Genomic DNA, 25,392 nt, shown 5'->3' with positions numbered 1-25,392 from the left:
ACGTTATATCTACCTGAGTGTTTTACTTGGATGTGAAAACCAGGGTCAAATGAATTTTCAGTACGTGACAGTTTTATGAAATAGGCATAGGAAAACGAAATGAAACAGAAACAGATAGAAGTGGACCAAGAATCCGATGTAGCATACTGAAACACTAGAGACATTATCAAGATGCCAGATTTTTTGTGTTAAATATATGAGTTTGGCACTGAAACGGTGGAGGATTCTTCCTTAAATAAATGACGCTTTATAACTTGTGTCAGTATAAGAATCCAAATATCAACATGATATTCCTGGACGCACTTAAGAAGAGGAAATTTCCTTTAAAAAATGAAGATTGTTGACTCTAACGCTGTTTTTATTATCGGGTGGTGGCGAGAAATTACACCTAATGCCGCATTATCTACAGGCTAATTATTATTAACATTAATCTACCACGTAAGAATAGGCTTTCGATAGATCCGGACAGAACACGCTTCCATCATTGAGCCCGGGCACAAACATGGTTTGAAATATATTCTTTAAAACACATATAATATAGCTTAATTACTTATTCCTCAACTCAAATTCTCAAACTAAAAATAACTATTGTTTTCCCATCCCTACCATGCTTTTCCAGCTTTCACCCATCTACAATTGGACCACAATGTCCTGAGAAATACTGCACTCAGTCGCCTTTCCTAGGCGGTCCAGTGATCTGGCTTCTCAAGACAGCATTCCGCACCATTACATCCGGTTCTCATAACGTAAAACCTGCACCCTCCCTCCTGGCGGTGCCCATATACTTGCTAGCTGAAGTGGGAAGTTATTAACGAGTTGAATCGTTGAACTCAATAATAAGACGAAAATATTCTCCCCTGATTTGCATACTTAGTCAGAATCGGACATGTAAATACACGTAAAAACTTGAGATCTGTTACCATAAACGAGCAGCTAAAAATTGTATAGTCGAGTAGAAAATCACTGACACGGGCCGTCATGATTATTTTTTGTGTTTTAAGTATTTTTTATCAGGAAGTTATGCCAGCTAACTTCGTGGATATTTTTTATAAGTTAAAGTAATAGAAGTAGGGCTTATGTGCTTCTGGCACAATTGGATTGTGAACATGTTTACAAAGGGTTTACTCATACTATTAATAAACTTTAAAATTTCCCAAAATATTTGACTATGTTCTTTACCATTTATTCTAAATTAACTTCCTTGCTAGCTATCCTCCGGATATACCTCAACAACTCTGTATTTTAAGAACAATAATTCCGTGGGAGATACAGTGGGAGTCTTAAGGTCACTCACTTATCACCCAAAGACGTCAAAAACAGCGCCACTGGATCTTTCAGTGAACGGAAACGGAATGATACTTTGATGTTAAAAATATTATTGACCGACAGCTCCATATCACCAATTAAAACCACGAATTAGTTAACTTGCAAAGAAATATAAAAGTAACAAATTTTTAATAAACTGGTCTGAGAACGAAGTTGGAGTTGGAATAATAAATAGCCTTATTCACTGAAGGCAATTAATAATAAAAATTGGTAAGAATATTTACCGCTGTGTTTTTCATTCACATTAAAAATCATCCAAGGTTAAATTTTCACAATATTTATTCTCGTCAGAGCTTACTAGGGTATTTAGGATCCCTTAGAAAATCAATTTCTTGAGCGTGCTGATTTTTCTGGGTAAAATTCGCAAAGGTTAGGAGTCCGTGTATAGGCGAGTCTATTACGATATTATTCCGATAAGCAGTGAATAAGTGAACATTAAATGGCCAAAGTCATATTCACAGATTATAGTGCCATGCTATAGCAATATTTAATTCGTCGCACCAATACTGTTGACTGATTGGGATAAAGAAAAGAAAGAATAAGTGAGTATTATACTACTAACGGGAAAAATTTCCCTTTTTATTTTTTTTTTATTCTTACGCCTGAATTCATAAGTCAGGTGAGTGCCCTTCAATTTGCATGTAGCCTTCCATTTAAGTTCAGGTGTTACATTTTGTTACTCTCATAAACAATCTTTCAGAAAATTTTGTCAAGTAACTTTTTAAGCAGGACGTAGCTCAGAAAAACTAAGCATCCCATAAATTAACCTAAGCTGAACAGTGTACACCATCTGATGGGAAGATGCTGCACTGCCAACCTTATGGTGTAATTTAACGCTCCGTTGAACTCATAACGATGTGGGGTCATCCTTCTCACCATCTGAATACCATTCAAGCTGATGTGGCCGATACGGTCAGTCTAGCGTAAGGAACGTTCTTCAGCGGAGTTAGAGGGCTGAGGTTTCAAAACGCACACTGAAAACGCGCTTTTTTAAGCTTTTAGCACCGATAGTTAACTTATAAACCATTTAGGTCGTCCATTCATCTGAAATTCATGAGAGCACTACTCCCATTTTGATTTTGTTTTCACTTCGGAGCATATTTGCTGCCTTCACGTATAAAATATAGGCACGTTACGTTCTAAAAAGGATGAACTTTTGCTAGTCGAATGAATAATATCATGTATTATAACTAGAGGAATTCGTAAATTATATGCCGGGTTTAAATATATTTTCTAAGCCATTATATACAAGTGAAAAGAATGCAGGGTGTATTTTTTTCAAGTCTTCTTATTCGTAGTTATTGAAAAACACGAAAATAACCTTTGAAGTTGCTCAAATGTTAACAGGAAACTTATAGCTCACGTAAGGCTGTCAGTCTTCAATATAGTTCGCTGTCTTCCTAAACGAGACTGAGACTTTTAAAAATAGATTTGTGGCTAATGACCTCAGCTCAGGTCGGTAGAATATAGGTAATTAAAGTAATGGATGTCCCCACCTCAACGCTCACACGTTCATCTCGTTTGGTCATTGAGTGCTGATTTTTCAATAAATGCTTTTGAAAAGTCACTTATATCATTTCCGATAAGTTCATAAGTCAAAAAACAGCTGCAATTAAGATAAAAGTATTTTAGGTAAAAATTAAGAAAAAGAAATAATATCTAAATTCAATAAATGGAATGTTTAGACAAACATACGTTGTATTTCAGTCCTTATGTATTTAAATGTTTGCCAACTCCATTTTAATTTAAGTAGAACCTAGAGGGTAAAATATGAGGGTTTACAACTGTTTGTTTCTATTTACCAAATTCGGAAAAGCCGTTAGGACTACCCCAAGTATTTTGAGACCTTTGTTTGCTTTTTTTGAGCTGCATGTTCATTGCGAGCTGATTGAGTCTCGTATGCCCAGTTGCTACGGTCTTTTTCTTCGGTTTTTTTCCTCGCAATTTTTTTTTCTACTGATTATATCCTTTCTGCTATTTATTATTTCCATTATTTGTCTACAAAATACCAATAAAACAATATTGCCTGTTTGTGGCAAAATATATCAGAGTTTTGATGGGTTACCAATATGATCAATCATCAGCTACTCACTTACTGCATTTCAAGTGTATGGGTTCTTTCATCCTCTAGGATGTAAGGGAACGTCTTGATTTTTTTACTTCATTGTAAATATTTCGATACAAATCACTAAATTATTTCAAAATAATGAATTTCACATATTATGCAAAAAGAAATCAACGATGATTTTCCATATGGTAATATATTTTAAGAATGTCTTCCACTAAGACATCCAAAACTAACTCCACTCAGTTTTGGCGGCAGAGGTTTGTTCATTGTCCTGGAACGATGAAAAGTATCCTAAATTAGAGGAAAGTTCCCAGGAATCATTCGACGGGAGAAAATAAAATTGCTGTAAACAATAGTTTTAGCTTTAATGAAACAAGATATCGCGTGCTACCAACATTATTTGCCGAAAGCATACGACATAAAGGTAACATTGCACCAAGACTCCTTTAAGATCAGGGTAGAAAAAGGAACTTTGCAATTCCACATATAGATTTAATACTTCACATGGCCATGGTTTCGATGCTGCGTATCATCACCGGAAACCATGGTCGTTTTAAGTGCTTCATCCAGAAACTGTTGTACTTATAAGACTCCTTTAACTGATTTTTACGAACCAATTTCTTAGACTTAGTTTACGCACTCTATATATAAAACCCATGGTGAGGAAACTCTAGCAATTGGAAGGGAGGGACGATCCCTCTCCTTGCCTTCTCTGGCTACCCGCTTGCTGCCTACCCGACTTGGAGGTGCCGCTTCGGGGCACGCGGAGCATAGAGGAGAGTAAACGCCGTGTGTGCATTACGTCCGACCCGATAAAACCCCATCGGGGATCTTTCGCGCCGAGGACCAGGGCTTCAGAGTCGCCGCAAACGTGAGGCCGAGTCGCCACCCTCTTTCCCGCGCTCAGGTAACTGGGCCACTGCCGAATCGATCAATCCCGCCTCGCGATAGACCGGCACACCGGAGGCGGGAGAGAATGCGCGCGCGCTCCCCAACACTCTCCCCCCATCATCATCTCGTGATCTTTAATCGTAACTCGTGCGTTCAACTACTCCTTTACCCACCTCTCCTTCCTCATTCCACGAAACCTCCCCCCACCAACCTCTTTCCTGAATTGCATTCGAGATTATAGTCGATGTGTCCCAAAATCCTATAGACCTGCAGTCGAGACGATTAAATACAAACGGCTCTGTCATTTATATATATATATTGCGCGGTTTTAGCAATGCAATGCAGTAAAATATTGTACGCGATTAACAGAAATTGTTTGGCAAATCTTTTCCATTCTCAATTCTAACATGCTTTGAATCCCGAAACCGAAACAGGAGCATTTTAAGTACTTAGATAAAACCCTAAGTCACTGGAAAGTCTTATCAACATGAATAAACCGTAGCTTATTTTGTACATTAAATGAGTAATAGGCTGAAGCAGATTGAAGAGGTTTAGGTTTTGAGAGGTTGCTATGAATTGGAAGCGATAGCCCAGTAATGATAACACAAGGGCCATCACTTTTGCCGAAGAGCGAAAGGATAATAATTTCAGCTCTCACGTTATCGAATCAAAATCCTAATAACTATTTCATCCAGTTTTCGTCCATGTTAGATAGGTTGGGCGCTGAGCGGAAATATCTCCAGAATAATATTGCAATAAACAACTGGCGAATTAAGCCAAAAGCACATTAAATTCAGAAGTTGCATCTACGGTGAGATTAATTTGCCTTAAGGGATAGATGATGAATTTTACTATTAGGACCGCACCACGCACGGGTGGATTTGGTATGACCTATAAAAGTATTTTACTTATACTTGGATACTTAGAAATCTTTCCTGGGCAAAATTTGAAAAAATACCTAAATCGATGGCCTTGATCACATCCAAAATATTTATGCAAAAATTCAACCATTAAAAATATCTCTTCTCTATGTGCATCCCCATGTCCCCTTTCAAAATAATCTCTTTATTTCTCTTGCTTTTCTCTCCCTTTCATAGAATATTTCGGACCTGTGGCACTAAATTTCAACACGTTAGCGTGCGTGCGTATGCATATGCGCATGTGGCTATAAAAAATATAATAGATAACACGTAAAAGGACACTAAGATTTAAGAAATTTTAAGCTTTCGGCCTTCTCTTAGGCTTTCTTCAGGTCAGACCTATAATATATTGCGTGAGGGCTGTTGTTTATATTTTCGTCCTAATAATGAAAAAATAGCAATTTATTGCTAAATATGGCTTCATTGTTTTTCAAAGTATTCTCCATGATGATCAGTACACTTTTGCGTGCGCTCAAACAATTTTCGTAATTCTTTTTCCACGCCGATTTAGGTACCTCAAAACATGGTTTTTGAATTAATCAACGGCTTCTTCAGGCGCCGAAAAACTTTGGCCACGCAATTTTTCTTGATAAACGTGAATAAAAGAAGTCATGTGGTGCTAAGTCCGGGCTGTACGGAGGATGACCCATCAATTCGACGTTTTGGGCAATGAAATAGATAGTTGCTTCGGCCGATCTGTGAGAGCATGCATTATCATGAGGAAGAATGATCCTTCGTTGCCGCATCTTTTTCCGTATTCTACCAAGCACTTCTTGCAAAAAAATTCCCGTGTACCATTCAGAATTCAGGATTATGCGTTGCTTTAACGGGGAAGTTGCTACATTTCCAGTTATTCCGAAGAAACAGGCGATCATTTGCTTCTATGTGCTTCGTGCACGAATCACCTTTGTCGGATTTGGCTCGTCTTGGAAGACCCATACAGTGGATTGTTGTTTTGTTTCGGGCTCATACGCATGGTGCCAAAATTCAAAACCGATGTAGATGTTATACACATCTTTTGAAGCACTGCGATTATATTTCTTGAGCATTTATTTGCACCAATTGACACGAGCATCTTTTTGAGCTTTTATCAAATTATGCGGGATACAACGAGAACAAATTTTTTTCACAGCTAAATGTTCACGCAATATCTCACTGTAGCTCATCATACTAATCCTCAAAGAATTTTCAATCTCACGATAAATCAGGTGACGTACCTTTACCTACCTTTAGTGTGATATATCTTTACTAGTTCTTGCACAGCATCAATGTTTTCAGGTACAACAAATTTTGGACGAACTTCACGACTTTCGTCGCTAAGTGAACGGTGGCCATGATGGAATTCGTCTTACCAGTGTTTCACAGTGACAAAGGATAGGGCTTCATCGCCAAAAGTGAAAGTAAATTGATCGATCCCCTCCTGTCTTGATAATCCACGTCGAAAGTCGTAAAAAATCATTGCACGAAAGTTTTCACGAGTTAACTCCATTTTTTCGCGGAGATAAAATTTTCGAGTCAGTGAACAAGACAAGTTATGATCAAACGAAAAACTGCTCTAATTGAAGTTAGCGTTATTAGGGTCAAAATTTCAGATGGAAATGTCAGATGGCGCCCAAAGCACTTAGTGTTGTAAAGGCTCAAAAGATAAATAGCAACCCTCGTACGAAAGAAAAACACAAAAAAGGAAACTCATAAGTATTCCGAAATTTTCGGTGGCGAGACCTTCTTCCTCTACGGCAATAAGGAACTATCAGTACGCTCATTTTCTATAGTTGGCTTCATTAGATGATTACGCCTATTATGGAAGATTTGGGGAAATTAGGACAGGGAAGAATAGATATTCCTATGCTTGCAGAAAGCCTCTAAAGCAAATGAAATTTAGACTGTATCATCGAAATAAGTATCGTCTCTTTCATTCCAGAGTGTAGTATGATGTTATTCAAAAATAGACATAATCCCACGAATCAGTATTTCCCTTCAATTTCATCTTTATACTCAAAAAGACTAATCGGAAAAATATGCTACCAATAAATTAATGGATATCTATTTCAATCTACAAAAAGTTTATTTTTGGTCAGGCACAAATGGTAACTGTTGCCTTCTCTTGGTACCTGGCTATATGTAACTGCATATGGCTTCATGTTTTTGCCAAGGTAAAATTTATTAACCCAAAAACAGTGTTTGCCACTAATTATACTTAGATTGTACAAGAATTCGTACTTTTGCGGAAAGCCATTGACTTTAAATAAGCTTTATATCCCAGTTTGAATGTGCAGGAACTTTTACATTTGTTTTACAATTTTTGATAGTATATAGTGTAAAAGAAAATATTGCACCCACCATTTTCAACCTGAAGTAGACATCGAACGAACGAATTACCAAACCCTTTACTAGGTCTTTAGGAAATAAAGGACTACGCCTTATCGCACTACCATGCTTGAGACCGTGATTTTCACCTTTAGGGGCGCTTCTTCCCGGTATTCTGCAAAATCACCAGCGACGTTATTTTGTGGTGTATCTATCATCACAGGAGGTAATGAGGAAAGTCACCACAGTCTAACCTAAAATCAAGTTTATTACGCCTCACTCTATATGCATTATATGAAAGAATAAGACACATCTTGGCCGAATATTCCCAACCAGAACGATGCAATACGAGTATCAGTTACGTAATCTCCATAAGGCAGTAACTTTAGGACTAGGTAGGTTGATGGGCGTTCCACCACTGAGCTTTTAAGGCCCCACACAGTTTCTGGAATAGGGGAAGAAAGCCAATGGAGGAAGGATTGAGGCTTCATGTATGTATTTGTGTGTGTGTGTGTCTATGTATATATGATATCTATATATTACTCCTGAAACGCTGGGAAAGCTGCGACGGAGGTAATCAAGATGAGTGATGTCTAAAATAAAATAAAATACAGGTTTGAAATCCTGGTGCCATTAGAAACATGAAAACTCAAAAAAAATTTCACTGCAGCAGAAGATGAATGATTTTATTAAAAATCACTCTCTATAAGGAGAGTTGTTAGCTGAAGGTAACTGATAAGAGCTGAACGACCACTGCTACATACCCGAAGAATTTAATTTTTTTGTTTTATTAAATTTAATGAGTAGGTACTAGGGAAAGCAAAATGAGTTTTTTAATGTGAAAATGCTACAAAATCATGTTTATATAAGTAATTACCAGCATGTTTGAAGCAATCAAAAATATTTCCTGCATATCTTTGAGTAAGAGGATTATGATTTAGATCAAGTCATAAGATAACTGCTCATGCCTAAACAAAAGTGAAGGTGGTACAATGATAAGCCAATAATCATATTGGTCAACCTAATGATAAGCCAATAATCCTATTGATAAAAATAAGCAATTTCACCAGTGTCCTGGCAATAGGAATGACTAATGCAAATAGCATTCCATGTGCAAGAAATGTATTCTTTTTTAAGCAAGAATGATGTACTAGATAATCAAGTTGGATCATCTGTCGGAACAAATTTTGGGTTATAAAAGCATAGTGACATTATATCCGTCCACTTGTGTAACACTGCGTTTAAGTTCCTCAGTCTATCAAACTCCCACCTACCTAGACCAATAGATAGATCTAAACGACCTTATGCATATCTATTTATAGTGACTTTCATAGACAAATAGATCAAATCCTTTTCATCGATTTCCCTGCAGTTAAAATTTGAACCAATAAGCAAAAGATAGAATACGTAGCTAGATTGGCAAAAATATCGTAGCGCTCTTGTAAGCTATTTCTAACCACAGTTTGGGATGGAAAGACTTCTAATCCAGAGCTCAAATTTAATCGCACTGGAAATGGATCATATTCTTTATCATTTTTTTAAAAACATTTTTAGACCTGAGAAAATATTTTTTTCTCGTTCATTTAAACTTTGCAGTCGGGCGAGTCGGTTGAAATGATGTGAATCGGCTGTAACTTTGCCAAGTTGAACTCCGCAGACGATCTAATTCGGTTACCTGGTCAGGTCCCAGGCTTAATGCCTCCGCGACCGTGTCGGGGCAGACAAGATGGAGCGTTTATTCGGCCCCCTCCACAAGCTGACCCCGGTCACTAACGCCGTCATTACTCCCATGACGACGCAAATCAATCACTCACGGCCCACCGCGACCCATCGCACGGGCCTTCCTCCGGTCCCATAACCCTCTTGCCCACCCTCCCTGCCCCTCCTTTCGCCCACAATTTCTCGACTCTTGAGCCCCTCTCTCCCTTCCGCCGCGGGCCATAAAAGTAGGGCCAATCTACCCTCGAGGGAGTCACGCCGTACTACCATGAATTCTACCGAAATGACGCCTTCCCTTACCCCTTTTCAGATCAAAAGGTGATAAGCTGCCTTCCATAGCGTGACCGAAATAGCATGTCCATCCGATCGACATCCGCAATATCCGAGTCAGCCAAATTCGGCGGATATCCGTGACCAAGAGTATATCATTTGTCATAACACTAGGTAATCAAGCCGCTGGTGAACCGGAAATTGTAAAATAAGTCCAAAATAGTAGCACTTAAATAATTTTTGCCCTATTTTTGGGATATGCAAGAATATTTTTGATCAACACATGAGCTGTTCTTCAAATTAAATATATTTCCAGTATCCAATACCGAACGCGAGTTTATCCAAAATCCGTATTCATTTAACATCGATTTTTATGGTGGATATTCTTCAATGTCTAAAACTGCGTAGCGTTTTAACAGCAGGATCTTACTAGTACTTTGCGATTTTTATTGTAAATGGATCGTTGTTTTTTGGAAAATTGGATCTAGAAGAGCAAGTACAATGATAAGACAACTTTATTCAAACTTTTTCAAAATTATTAACACTTATTAGTAATCTACCTGTAAACGTATTTTTAATTTTCCCAGGAACTGACCATGGCTACGCATTTAAAACACTCATAACACAACTCTAAACAGTCAAGCATTTTACATTAGAACAAACTATTTTTAAATTCTATATAGATTATGCATCAACTCATTTCCATTGACAATACCACTCTCCATTAACCTCCATATCGCTAACCCAAACCTCTCCCTTCTTTAACAGTTGTCAGCCAATGAATCCTATGAGGATTACCATATTTAGAACGGAGCTTCTTATCCGCCTCGAATTCTATGAATACATACTCTTAAGTCTCTGTGAACTCACGTATCTGCGAACTACTTTTTCACTTGTGTCTTCGGATACACACAGTAAAAGCATTTAAGCAAAAGCAGAAAGTTTAAAATCATCTTTTTTTCTAGTTACTAAATTAAAATATAAGTAAAAATTTGAAGAAAAGTTATAATGGTTAACTCTATTTTTCACGATGTTCTTTAGCTTAGGTGGCTTATTACATATTTTTCTGGATCTCTCATGCATTTCCGCACTTAAGACATGATTCCGTATCACGAACCCAATACTGAAGTTGGCAGGAGTTCAGGTCTCACCAACTCTAACGCGCGCCATCTTGGGAGTGTAAACGATCATCCTGGAGAAAGACTCCCGCGAGGGATTATAATGGACCAATTTGCGGAATAAAGACGAACGCGTCACGGTTTGAGGTCGAACCAGGGACCAAGTCATTGATGCAAATGGCCTGCTGGAATTCCCGAAAGGCCAGTTGGCAGGAAGGGGGGATTGGATCCAAAATAAGTTCAGAATTCTGAGTACCAGCGTAGTTTCACGAGTTGAGAAAGCGCCTCACTATTTTTCATTCTGGAAGACTTCGCCGAAAGCAGTGAATAGCACCCAGATTTATTCTTTTAATCAAATGGCGAATGCATTAAAAAGAAATGTAGAGAAATAAATATTACGGCGAAAAAATACCATTTTTTTATTAATCCATCTTGTTCTAGACTTTTTCCAAATAAATCGAATCTACCTAGCAAGATATTAATAGCAGCTGAATGTTAATAGATATATTAAGTCTTTTCTGATTCAGCGAATCCTATCAAGATATGTAAACACATATATGTAAACACGTTACAGAAGCATGCAGTTTCTATGCAAAACCAATAATAGCCTTCACTATATATCAGGTAAAAAGCACTAAATCTCAGTTTCATGGGTTTATTACTACATTCAAGCCTTTCTTTTTTGGAATTTTCTCTCAATTCTAACTCAATCCTCGTGTATTGTTTTCTTTTATGGACTAATTCTATTCGACTGAAAATCATCAATTAGCTTTAACATTTATTCCCTTCTCCAGAGATTCTACGAGATTATATCTGAATCTTCAGGTTTATTTTCTTCAGCTAAATATTGATTGACACATTCGTCCTTGATAAATCTTGAGTGCCTCGTACTCTTTTTAATTTTTTTAGTCATCTACTGGGCTGAGGTTGGATGGTACCCAAAAATCACTACACTATGCTGTCGTTTTCAAAGTCACCTAGCTTTTTTGTACCATTTATAAATTATAAACCATTTAAACTACACAAATCCACTATTTAGATCATTCTATTTGTAAATGTTACCTTATCCAGGGTAATTCTCTACCTATTGTCCTTAATACTTCCTCCATTTCCGTAATAATGCCGTGAAGTCTTCTACCTGTCCTATTTTATAAGCTTGTAGCATGATCCTCAAATTAGTTTTTCTATTATTGTTTCTTGTGATTTCATGAGTTCATTTTGTAATAATTTCTTTTATCCCATTCCTCCCACAGACTCATAAATGCACGCAAAAATTGTTAAAACCCTCTGAATGATTGAGCATGTTGCTTAATAGATATTGTTTAGTGGAAAGTAAATGTTTTTTTTAATTCTTTAAATACGAAAATAAAATAAATATCAATCGAAAACGATGCACAAATATACAACAATAAACAATTTATAAATACAGTAAATAATAGGATATTTTTAATTTCAGTTAGTTAAGTTAAGCATTTAATTTAGTTTAAATACTTACGAAATCTGTTATTGAGTAGTAACAGTTCCATTACGGCTAGATTAAACTTTCCTGAAAGTTGGATGAATAAATTTCCACTCGACCTTTAATTTCGTGAACGTTAATCTTCAGTTACTCGCTCTAAGTATTTCCTTTTTTGCATTCCAGTTTCATAGAGAAAAACCAAACAGGAACTTAGTTCCACCTAGAATACATCTTTTCACAAATACTGAAACCGAAAGGAGATTTCGGGATTATAGCTAACAAACATATCCCTGAATAGAGAAAGTTAGCATTAACTCTTTACTAATATAATAGAAAACAATTCCCATACAGCATTTAGCGAAGAAGGATTTCCTATCACGTGTTAAAATTTGGATGCACCATAATTCTCGAACCACGTATGAAGATTTAAAATTTAGATATACGTTTAAAACTGCTGTACAAATTTGTATACTTAAAACAGTTCCCCCTAGTATGAATCACAAGATATATACATATTAGGGGCATTATGAAACGCTTATCTGAACCTAAAATGGCACAGTTTTATTCTCTCCTTTCCATCATATTGTTCGGACTCACAAAACTATTTGCCTTAGAAGTTATTGACAACAATAAGGCGTGAGAAACACTTCTAAGTTCTTCGTCAGAAGTATTCAAAGCTTTGCTTAATTCTTATCAATAGTTTAATCAAAATACAACATAAAACTGTCTGTCAGAAAAATCAAATAAAAAATTAAATACGATGGTCTCACAAGGAATACCAAGGAGGACGTTAGACCCACAAAGAGAAATCAAAGACGGAAAATTTGCGAGGAAATCAAAAGGAAATTGAAAGTGAACAATGAAAGGTTACGATAGCACGTAATTGAGGTTGAACTATTGGCAGAGGATTACATTCTCATAGAATTCTGATGCTAAAAGCAATTTACTATTCTTCAAGGGTTACTAGTCATATCTAAGTTCTGTAAAAAGTCCAACCAAGTAAGATTGATAAGTTAATTATTTTATTATAGAAACTATCCATTTTTACTTTCCTTAGATATTATACGACACCATGATGAACCCTGAAAACCTAATAGAGGGTTTGATTTGTCTATATTATGCTCATATAATCCAAAGGTATTTTAAATTAGCCGTATCCATTTACTCATGCAAAAACTGTCCATGTAGCGTGAACTCCGAAAGTCAATGAAATTAGTACGCGTAGTTACCATTTAATATGAAAAACCTTCTCAACATTAGGAACCGTACAACTTAGTGGTTGATGCATTTTCAGTTGGTATATTTCTTATTAAAAATTTCCTTTTGGAGGTCAAACAAGTCAAGAAAACATTTCCTGACTCCATTCCTTTAAGACTGATTATTCAGCGGCAAATTCTACGAACGATGACGAAACTACAGGTATACAATGCTCTAGCCAAAATGTTTGCAATAAATATTAATGACGCTAATCCTCTAATTTTAAAACAACTTTCGATATCTTCCATTTGCTTGTTTTCAAAATCATAAAATGCCTGGCTAGGTGTCATTTCGTTTAAACTTTCTTTTGAAATTGTTTTTTTATCTTTGATTTCATTCTTTCACATGTGAAGCTTCAAATATATATCTGCAAAACTGTTTAATTTACCTGAAATTACCTCTTTATACACCAAAGTTTTAATACTAAGTGACAAATATTATAATTAAGCATCAACAGTAAACGTTAATTATTTTTTCACATGAAGTTATTCAATTAGGCCTGTTAGTTTCCCATTTTAACGTCATTGCTACTGGCATTTAAACATGCTTTGCCTTGAAAATCTTCATTTTTCATACAATTCTCGTAATTAATTTGACCGCTTCAGTCCATTTAATATGCTTTTTCAAAATACTACACATATGCAGAGCAAAAACTTTCAACATAGCAGATCGTTAACCTCCTGATAATTATATGACAAATGTGTTGATAATGGGAATAAAAATCACAGCCCTAATTGAATACGTGATTTGTGGCATTAATGTAGTCTAAAACGACTTAAAATAATACATTGGAATCCGTAGACAATGAATCATACGTTTTATGCAAGTAATTGCACCAAAAAAGTGTAATACATGCAAGCATCAAACTCAAAAATCGTTATTTAAATGAAATTACAGAATCAGGTGTGCTGTGGTGGAACTGTTCCATAATACTCGCATTTTGGATAATTATTCAGTAAATTGGAGGTAAATAACGAATTCATACAAATCCCTGTACTAAAATGATTAAATATGATTTTTAAAACAAATAAATAGGCGCATTAAATATAAAATTTCCCAGTAATTCCTTCCATCATGGGGTAGAATAATAATTATTTCAAGTTTATAAGAGAGAAAAATACTTTTTTTCGCCAAATTTAGAGAGAAGCTATCTCCTACAAGTAGTCCTACTATATTGAAAGGGATTACAGACTTAAAGTTAACGCTGAATAGACTCGAAAAGTTGTGTTCATTTCAACGATCTACAAGCAACCAATATATGCCAATACTGAATGAAATGCCTCTTTGCTGCACTATTTATACGCACCGAAGGTCATAACTTCGAGATATTGAAAGAAAACGGATTCAGAAAAAAACGAACACGAATTATAAATTAAGCTTACATGCCTCAAGTTGTATGCTACAGTACACATAAAATGGAAAGGAAAAATTGGAAAGGAATGCAAGCGAGCAGAATTTTTTGGGGATTTAAAATTTATTTCATTGCGTACTCTTTTCGGAAAATGAATTTCTAAGCCTTCTGATTTTGATATGTACTACATGAATTCAGAAGGCTTTAATGCAATAGTGGCCCCAATACTTTTTCAATACTATTTTCAATCTAGCGTTGAGATTTTCTCTGATGATTTTCAACTCTGTAGATCAAGATATAATTGCATGTGCTTATTCAAAGATGTTTTTATTCCATAACATTTTTCAACAAATCGGACGTAAATTTGTCGAACTTTCCTGATATGACGCTGAAACTTTCTCCCACACATAACGCGCAATCAAAATTTGACATTAAAAGAGTTAAAGAATCTCATCCATATGCTTTCAAACGCATTCACCAGGAATACGTGATGTTATAATAATTATTAATCCATTTTTTATTAATACGCCCAATAATTAAACTAACTTCATTTTACCTCACAATTATTCAAATTATGTCCGATTTATTTTAAAGATCTATTATTCAGCTCACTGGAGACCTCAAATGCAGATAATTGCATATTTAGCGTGTTCAGCAAACGAAGTTGCTCCAGCCGTACATATTATAATTACAAATTTCATGCTAATTAACAATGTGCATGGTCATGACTGTTGGGTGTAACACAAGCCCCCTTAAAACCTAGCGGCAATCCAACTTCTACTGAATGTCAATGATAGTCTTTAAACTAATAATAGGTCACTAACAACTGCACCGCATTATCGTAGGTTCAATGTCAGTATGTCATCAATGGTAAATATGGTAGACGGTGGATACACTTGCCACCCAGCAATCGCGTAGGTTGGTAGTCGTTTAAAGAGGATTAAAAAGGAACTATCATTTTGGGCGTAGCGAGAGAAACGAAATGGGAAGCAATTTTAATGAAAGGTTGAGTCCGATCTCCTTTTTTTATGCCCTTCCCATTTATTTTTTCGAACATTTTCAACGCCTCCTGTCACCGCCCGCTATTTCATTCACCCACTGCGGATCCCTCCAAACGCCTCCCTCCCCAAGCCATTACACGAAGCGCCCTCACGCCCCATGCGGACATGCCCGTCGCCTCTTTATTCAACAGTCAAATGCCTCCTCCCTCGCCACCTCTTTTTTCGAGGGAGAGAGTTTTGCCTCGCGGCAGTGTCTGGCCTCCTGGGGGATGGGGGATACAGGGAGAGAGGCTCCTGGAGGGAAGGAGTATGAGTGTTAGAGAGGGAGTGAGGAAGATGAGCGTTTGACTGCGGAAATGTCCGCCGGCGAAGCTATCTGGTGGATTGGAGCGAATGACGTTTCCCCCGTCACTGTGTCGTCGGTGGGTCAGTGGGTCAATTTCCAAACTTGTGCCATGCGTTTCTGTTCGTGTGGTTGTGCGTGAAAGAGAAAAACAGGCGGAACGGGTTGAAAAAAGAGTTGGTGGTGTTATGAGATGGGTCTGGGTTTCAGGGAGGAAAATACAATGAAGGAATTCTCACTAAAGTTGTGGTGGATCAAAATGAATATCCGATTGATGGAAAGGTGCTAATTGTTAGAGTGTAATAAACCATTAATATCAATGATAAATGATCGCGTGAATTTCGTCGCCCAAACACATAATCGCGTTCAAAAGACGGAATTATTACCTATTTTACGTAAGAAGCGACGGAGCCTTACAGTGAAAATAAAGTTACTAGAAAGAATTATTCCAACAAATTCTAGAGTCTGAAAAGATTAGTGTACTTTTGAATGATACCTAAGGAAATAATTGTAGCAAAAATAGAAACACTTTATGTATTCTATCGGCACAGAGTATTCCTCGCGAATACGGTTTGCCTTCACATCGGGCCGTACCGTATACATAGCTGCTAAATACAACAATCGCCTGAAGTATAAAAAGAATGATAAGGTAGTGAACTGAAATATTGCTATTCAAATATAAAAATATCAATCCAAAGCAGCATTAGCTCAGGTCACCCAATTTTTATGACATCGGTCCTTAAAAAATGTCATACAAGCATTATTACATGAAGTGTATCAATGAATGATTTCTGATGTCATTATATAAAAAGGTAATCCAATGAGATCGTGAAAATTTCATGCCAAATAATAATAATGTAGTAGTAGCTAATTTCAAAAGTCTGCAAAATTTTGCAAAAACCTTACTATTTCCTTAAGATTGAATGCCGGTGACTTTTCGTCGTGACTATTATTATTCAGCAAATTTTGCGTAGTGATCTAGAATTAGACACGAATATGTCCTTGTTTTTTTGGATCCGTCACTCTTTTTCAAGCATTAGTTAACACAAATGCGGGCGAAGGAAATCAAGCTTTCGTTTCTTTGCACCGGTGAATGGAGCCTGGGCATTCGATCCCCCACTATCATTTCCACAATATGATTGCCTTTTGGTAATGATGTACGTGAACCAAATTGAACTGTCGGCATGATTACCGGAATTTGGACCGCACTCGTACGTGGTAGGGTGCTTACCGCTTCCGCCGCACCTCATAATAGCATGAAATGAAAGCCTAGTTCTACGGTTCAACTGTCAAGATAAAACACCAGCGGTACCAACACTAGCTGTAATTAGTTGATGCTGAACAAAGACCAGGTGGCAGATATATAGCAGTGGCTGCAGTATTTAGACAGCCCCAGGACATATGCTGATGGTGTCATCCCAAAGGACAACTGACTGACGGGCTCATGCATCGAAAAGCAGTTCTCTCATTCCGAAGTACATTTGCGCCCTTGCATAGTAGTAGGATAAAATAAATGGGTTTCGGAGTCAATCACATGATTCCCTTACGATGAAAGCCATGCATAAGTTTCTTCGTTGACTATTCCAGAATGAAACATTACAGTCATGAACAAATAAATTAACGCTTAATAAATTTTCTTTAGCCTTGAAAACAAGATAGATTGCACTAGAAATGGGTGAAAATTTGTGAAAATTTGTGAAAATTCTCAATTAATGCACAATTTATGCCAAAAATCTACCTAGTATAACTTATGATGTTTAACCGTATAAAAACGTTTGACTACAACCCAATAGAGCCAGGTAAAAAAACCGAAACCGAGATGTGGATCTCTGTGTTGAAAAAGGCCGTAAATGCATTTATATAGTGTGGAATAGTAAAATATTTTTCTTCCTTCATGGCTGAAATAAACTTATCGTTGAAAAACCTATTGTTGTGCACAATTTATTTTTGTAAGGTATGCGTGCACGTTTTAATATGTTTATAAATATATATGTATATAAATAAATAAATATATAAATATACATATATAAATATAAATATACATATATATATATATACATATATATACATACATATATATACATACATATATATACATACATATATATACATACATATATATACATACATATATATACATACATATATATACATTCATATATATATATATATATATATATATATATATATATATATATATATGTCTGTGGATTACTGTGTGTAAAATAAACCGGCGTATGTGTGTGTTCCTTGTCTATCTTTCATAACTCACCTATCATTTTGTTTTCATCGTAATCGAAATTCTTCAGAATACACATTTCCTTCCATTTCAATTATAATTAATTTTACATGAGGATAGTTCAACTTATTTTCTTCATAAACAACGGCTTAAACAATTCAAATGTAAACCTGGACGTAAGACTCCTCTAGAACGTTCTAACAAATAAAAATTAAAGATGGAAAAGTAATAAAATGGCACAATCTTCACTTCCAAAATAATCACGTAATGAAAGGACAGGTCACAATAGTAGTCTTGAAAGAAAGAACCACAGTAGATTGGAATAAGATGATCACTTTATCATTCACTTTGGTGAGTCGTTCATGGTGAACAACTCGTTTATTGGCAACCCATTATTTTAGTCAATTAAGAATAGTCTGGAAAGGAGGTGCAATGAGAAAATGCAAATACCGAGATACTTCTAATATACCGATATCCTCAATTTTTTCAAGAAAGCAGCCTTGCCAATCCTGAGGAACTAATGAACAAACGTGCAGATGGGAACATAGATGAGGGAAATAACAAATTAAAAAGTAGAAGAATTGTGAACACCGTCATCTAGGAATCTTAACGTGCCTGCCGGGTGAAGTTTGTTTAATAAACTCTGACTCGACAAAATACTCCACGAGCCACCTAAATGAGATCTTGGATACCAGCCATAAAATGAAGAGTCGGTGTATAGACATTTACTTTCAATCTACGCTTTATCCGTGAAGGCAGCATTAGGGTGTGTGGAAGGGGATGTTAGGTCACTAGCCTTTGCAGTATTATTGTTTGGTGATTAACGACATTGGAGAAGTAAAATTTGTCGTAAGAAACCTTTTCCAACTGTTGTGGCCTCGAATTGTGGGAGACAAATTTTTTTTGAGGCTCTAGGACTTAACCTTTTGTGCCTGTATTAAATTTATATTCTTGGCCTTTATCAAAGTTTAACTCATTCTTATAATCTTCATCGAAAATATTTTGTCTCTTATCTGTTTTTATGTGTTCGTATGTAATTTTCGTTGTTAGTGGTTATCTTTGACCTAACCTGACCGTTGCCACCAGGAAATTTGCCTAATTGCAACGTAATTGTGTAAATAAATAAATAATCCAAATGTCTCTCAGCCCAGACAACCGTGTTAATAATAGCGTTCTCTGTTACTTCATAAATGAGTATTTACAGGAAAGGTATTTTGGTTCCACTTAAAAAAGAAATATTTGTACTGATATGTCAGTGCATCGCCTTTTCTGCAGATACGATATGTTTAACCCAGGTAGTCATGGCGATAAAACGCATAAGGTGTAAGAAAATCAAATGAAATTAAATTAAACCTCTATGCAGCGATCTCGGATTGAAAGACTGTCCAAAAATAAGCGCTTGTGGAATCGCGAAAATGAAAAACAGCATTAATAACCGGATTGCATGAATCAGGATAGGGGAAAGTTCTCCGAACTGCGATGTGCAAAAAGATAATGAGATGCATCTTCCATGAATCAAGATAATATTCATCCCTGCTCCTCTCCAATACTCTCTTTGTGGGAGCACCTTTCAGTTTATCCCTCCGAAGATTTTTTTCAATTCGCCTCGTGAAAGCTCACTCGCGGCATCCCATTGAAAGGGAGCCAAATGGAATTGCAGGGCGAGCGAATTTCGAAAGGACGCACGTCAAAGTAATTGCGAGGGATTTAGGTGATCCGGGGACTGCTGTGGATATGACGCGAGAGAAGGGGGAAAGTGACATAGCCGAGATAGAGAAGATAAGGATGGGTCAGTTTTGTGGTCGCCGAAGGAGGGGAGAAAAGATGGAGGAAAGGGTAATATTTCTAATTGAGAGTGAGAATACTCTTGGAGGTGGAAATTCACTCGTGAAATCAAGCATGGATGTCCACACAGCTCAGCTCCTTCAGATATTAAACCAATGCGTCAAAGATGGAGGATTGTGAATAAACAAAAATAAAATCTCGAATACTCAAAGCACTCCATCCAAATATTTTTATTAAGAGCAAGGTTTCTTATATAAATCTCTATGTCTAACGTTAGCTCTCGTTTTTTCCATTTCAGTATACTGAAGAATTAATAATAAACCTGATACCGAAATTCCAATTTTTATCCACTTCTTTGCCAACATTATGAAATATTTCAGCAGTAACATATAGTACGAGGGTCATCCGGAAAGTAGTACCCGTTCGTGAAATAAAGACACAAAAGTAAATATTAACAAACATAAAAAATTTTATTTGAAAGAGGATACTTTAAACTACTTCTCAACATAATCTCCAAGCAAATTAAGGCATTTGTCATAACGTGTGACAAGTTTCTGTATTCCTGCTGCATAGTCCTTCGCCGCCAGCTCATTGAGATACGCGAGGGACCCATCTTGCACAAATTTTTGCATAATGCAGATGGTGTTTAACAATTTCATGAACAATTGTTCGAGAAACATTGGGAAAATGCTCACAGATGTCATCAATTGTGACGCGCCGATCGTTCCTCACGAATTCGTCAACTGAGCTCACCAGTTGGTCTGTAATGACAGACGGTCTCCCCGAACGCTCATCGTCGTGTGTGTTCCCCCTCCCCATGTTGAAGTTGCGACACCACCGCCGAACAGACGACTCGTCCATTACATTGTCTCCATACACCTCCTTTAATTGGCGATGAATATCACATGGGCGAACGTTTCTTGCATTGAGGAATTTAATCACTGCCCTCACTTCACAACTGGCGGCGTTCTCAATTTTTTTAAACATTGTAAACAATCACAGAAACAACACAGGCAATGCTAGCGTCACGCAACTTGGCTCAGAGAAGGCAGACAAGCCACTGAAGCTATCTGACCTCGTCCAGCGGCTACTCGCGTCGTCAGCACTTCATGCGGCACGAACGGGTACTACTTTCCGGATGACCCTCGTATTTAATATTACATAGGTAAACAGCACAATAATATTACAGCTTATTATTATGTTTACTGCATGCCTTACAATGCAATCCAAAGGAGGCAGGAATGTTGGATACAGAGCACTTAGTTTTGCGATGAAATTCTGAAGACAGGTGAAAATGTGAGGCAAATAAGCATAGGAAAAAGAAATTCATGTTTCACGGAAATACGGGAGATATAACGTGTGTAGAATAGAAAAAAAATTCATTAGAGTGTATGGTTAGAGTGTAAATTATGTCTTGTTAGACGAGACTTAGAAATTTAGGCGTGTTCAGTCTGCGTTCATCCAAAACCTATTTTAAATCCTGTAAACAAGACGTGTCATCCATTTATTTTCATAATTCAAAACTCATTTAAGAATGGCGGTCAATCTACATAACACTTCTTTTAACACTTAAACTAAAAAAGTGTCAATTATATTTTTTTGGAAATAAGATTCTATAAATGTAAGTATTATGGATATGAACAAAACCAAGATTCTGTACCCTTATTTGAGTGAATTTAAGTACATATCGGTACAGCTGTAGAAAATACACTTACTAGTGAAACAATCGGCTATCGTCAATTTTTACAGTCATTTCATTTTTATTACCATGGTAAGCGAAATACTGTTCCATAAGGACGATGTTTTCCAAAATGCTCTGCACGCATTATAAATGGCAGTAATATAAAATTCCTTTGCGTTGGATAGCTGCTATTTGGTGCTTTCAGCATAGTTTTCTTATTTCATAACGATTCATTTGAACAAACTTAAGTCCCAACTGTATTTCTTCAGTTACTCAGTCTAAAGCCCCCTTTACTTGTAGCCTTTAATACCTAACTCCATCGCGAAAGGAAATGATAAAAATCATTTCGACTAAGTATACGTTGTATTTAATGGAATTACTAATGTCTTTTTTCCTTACAAATATTTCTGGTCTGAGTAAAGATTCTCAAAAATAATAACTATCTTTCCCATTCTCCTCGTTTTGGTCCTCTGCTCACCCAGGAATGCTTTTAAAAAATTAGTCGTCGTGAATTTAAAATAGTTGTTTATAATCAATTGCTTTATGAAAAGAGCAGTTTGAAAAGAATTGGTACTTTCGTCTACTCTCATTGGTATATCCAAATATTTATCTATTTTAGGTTCATTGAGTTTTGTAAATAAATATTCCGAAGTATAAAATTTTTTGCGTACAAAATCGCGATTAGTTTCAACGTAAAAGTACTCTGGCCAAAAATGTTATTTCTTCGCGTTAGTCTTTTAGAAATATTAAATTTCTAAAACCAATACATTTTAATCGAGAGGATTCCAAGCGAAATTATGAGTAAATAAAAATGAGGCTCAGCACGTGCACCCTCTTTGGTCCAGCTTGCCTCGAATAAAATAGCCAAAGGTAAATATTTGGATTTCGTAAATGTCTAGTTTTAGATACACGGGTGCAAATACTGACCAAACCCAAGAGTGCATCTAAAACATTTTCAGAACACCTCAATTCGTGTATCGCGGATGAAAACTTAAAATTAATGTTTTCAAAAATGGAAAAAAATCCTCTATATTACACCAGGCCAATACGTGTACAATTATGAATTGCTAAGAGGGAAGTACTGAAAGAAGTTTACCAGGCTTTGTTACCAGGGATTAGTCGAAGCATACGTCACAATGAGACGTGATACATAAATATTTAATATCATGACAAGTGCATATAATACTAATACATTTTAAGTAAATTTATCATGATCATACATAATGGGCTGATATTGTCACATTCTAGAATAATTCAATATTGCCGCATTTTGAATTATTTTGGACAAATTCAATTAAAAAATTCTCAATATTCTTTTAAATAACAAAATGGGGGTTATTTTATGTTATGTGACATGGAAACAATGAATAGAGTAGGCAATCAAAATATTTGTGTGAACTTGTGCAACTATTGGTAAACGACTTGTTTATCTGTGTACAGAAAATATTAGTCAGTAATTATTTACGCTTCTATTAGAAAAACTGAATAAAATATATTTGCATAATGCAGGTGGAGGTAAATTACACTATAGCTATTGCTTAATTTTCACCGTCAAATACGTACAATACAGGAAAGTGACATTAAAACGTTTATTTAATGGCTTAAGATTTCGCTACTGTTCATTTAGAAGTATGAATGATATGAGTAGGTGAAAAAATCATGGGTTTGAAATTGTTTAAATAAATTACAGGATCGTGGTGGGCATAAACTAAGAAACTTAAGCCTAAGAAAAAGTTAGAAAATATACCAAAAAATTAATCAAACGCATATTCTTTGTCGTTAAACGATATACTAGTATTTTAGAAATAATGTAATTTAATTTTAAAAATTCTCTCTTTACCGTCATGCTGTTACATTCAAACGTTCGCTTACAGTGTCGTTCTTTTGTACCAACCGGGGTATTAATTTCCTATTATTTGTATGATAATGATAAAAGGCAAAGAAATCAAATGGGGGGGTCAAATTTTACCCCCCCATATAAAACGAGTTGAGTATGTTTCACTATGCAATCGACGTCCAAGTCAGAGTGAGTTTATTTTAAAATAATCTAGTGACGCCTATTCAGTAGAACTAACAGGATTAATAGGAGACGAATCCGTGGCATTCTATTTGTCCATGATATATGTACGAGGATTTAAATTCTATTGAGCCAACTTAACCACTGAGCGCATATTATATGCTGCTTTTCATTTCGAAATATTTCGCATGAGACAAATGTGACAACTATGTGGGAAAACCAGTTATATTTTAAAGTAAATAGTTCTTCTAGAATCCATTATTTCGTAATCCGTAGGTTATCCTTAGAGAACAGAAACATTTTTTAGCTCAAAGTCACTAGAAGATAGACAACATGAACATTACCATATTGAAAAATAAATTCCATAGGATATTTAATAATTCAGTTTATAAAAATTTCATACTACAGTCCATACTAATATTTAACAATTAATGTGGTAAAGGGTAGAACGTTCGGCAATTGAGGAGGGAGAAGGAACAATTTACGCAGTTTTCACGGAAAGGAGATAGTAAGTAAATATGCGGAATTGGAGAAGAGCCCATTGCATATACTCGTACTCTCGTGCGTGTTGTTTCATTAGAAGAGGCAAAAATGCATCGATGCCCTGTCTGTGCTTCTCCTAAATGGTAGATTAGTATATGATTGTGATGAAACTTTATATAAAAAATTTCGTTGTTATGAGGATTACGAAGGAGTAATAATGACACGTCAAATTTTGAAGCTGCCAAAACTTTAACCGATGGCATTTTCTCCAAAAGATCCCTATGGGTAAGCACAATTTGAGCGAAATATCGGCACTCTTTTGATATCTTTTCAAGGGGAATGTGTTTCTTGTGCACCCGTCACCAGAAGCACAAAGCCCAGGACAAGTGGTATGGGCAGGAAAGCGTGCGTGTAAAAACAGTTGAGAGAAAAATCCGTCCGACAATCGGAGACCACGGGCTGATTGGGAGAATCCGAGAAAAAAGTAACGGAGAGTAAAAAAAAGGAGTGAGCGAAGAGTTTCCCTTGTGTTTCCCTTGTCGTCGTCGTCGCTTCGTCCGAGCCGTCCCGCTGTAATGGGGGACCGAGGACCAATGAGTAAACAGCACGCCGAAAATATCCCGCTCCCCACCTTGCCCTCCGTGGCCAGTTTTCTTTTTTTTACCTTCCAAAAGGAAGAGCTTTTTCTTGTAAAAGGAGGGAAGAGAAAGAGGCAGTAGGCTGCTTTGCAAAAGGCACGAGAAAGCCGATTATTTGGGGGATTTGAAGTGGGAGAGGAGAGGAAGAGGAGTGGATAAAAGACGTTTGATAAAATAACAAAAGGGAAGGATGAGACTGGAGAGGATAGGGGGACTAAGAAGGAATGGGGACCGAACGGACGAATAGGACAAAAAGAAGAGAAGATTGAGGTGGAAGAAAAAATAAAGAAAGGAGGTTCATATCGGTGAGATAAGAAAATTTCGCAATATCCATCATTAACGAGAAGGAATGGATGGCGGAAGGGAGAGGGGCTTGTGTGTCAACATCTAAATATTCCACCGGTCACCCTAAATGCTTCATCATGGTTGAGGACATTTTTTTGATACTATAACTAACTATCAACTATATTATAACCCTGAATCAAAATCAGTTATTTTTTGAAGGCGTAGATTCCTTTT

The sequence above is a fragment of the Hetaerina americana genome, unplaced genomic scaffold (assembly GCF_022747635.1).
Source record: "Hetaerina americana unplaced genomic scaffold, ioHetAmer1.1.p SCAF_9, whole genome shotgun sequence".
In the NCBI taxonomy this organism is placed as follows: Eukaryota; Metazoa; Arthropoda; class Insecta; order Odonata; family Calopterygidae; genus Hetaerina; species Hetaerina americana.
This window is presented reverse-complemented; position numbering follows the sequence as displayed.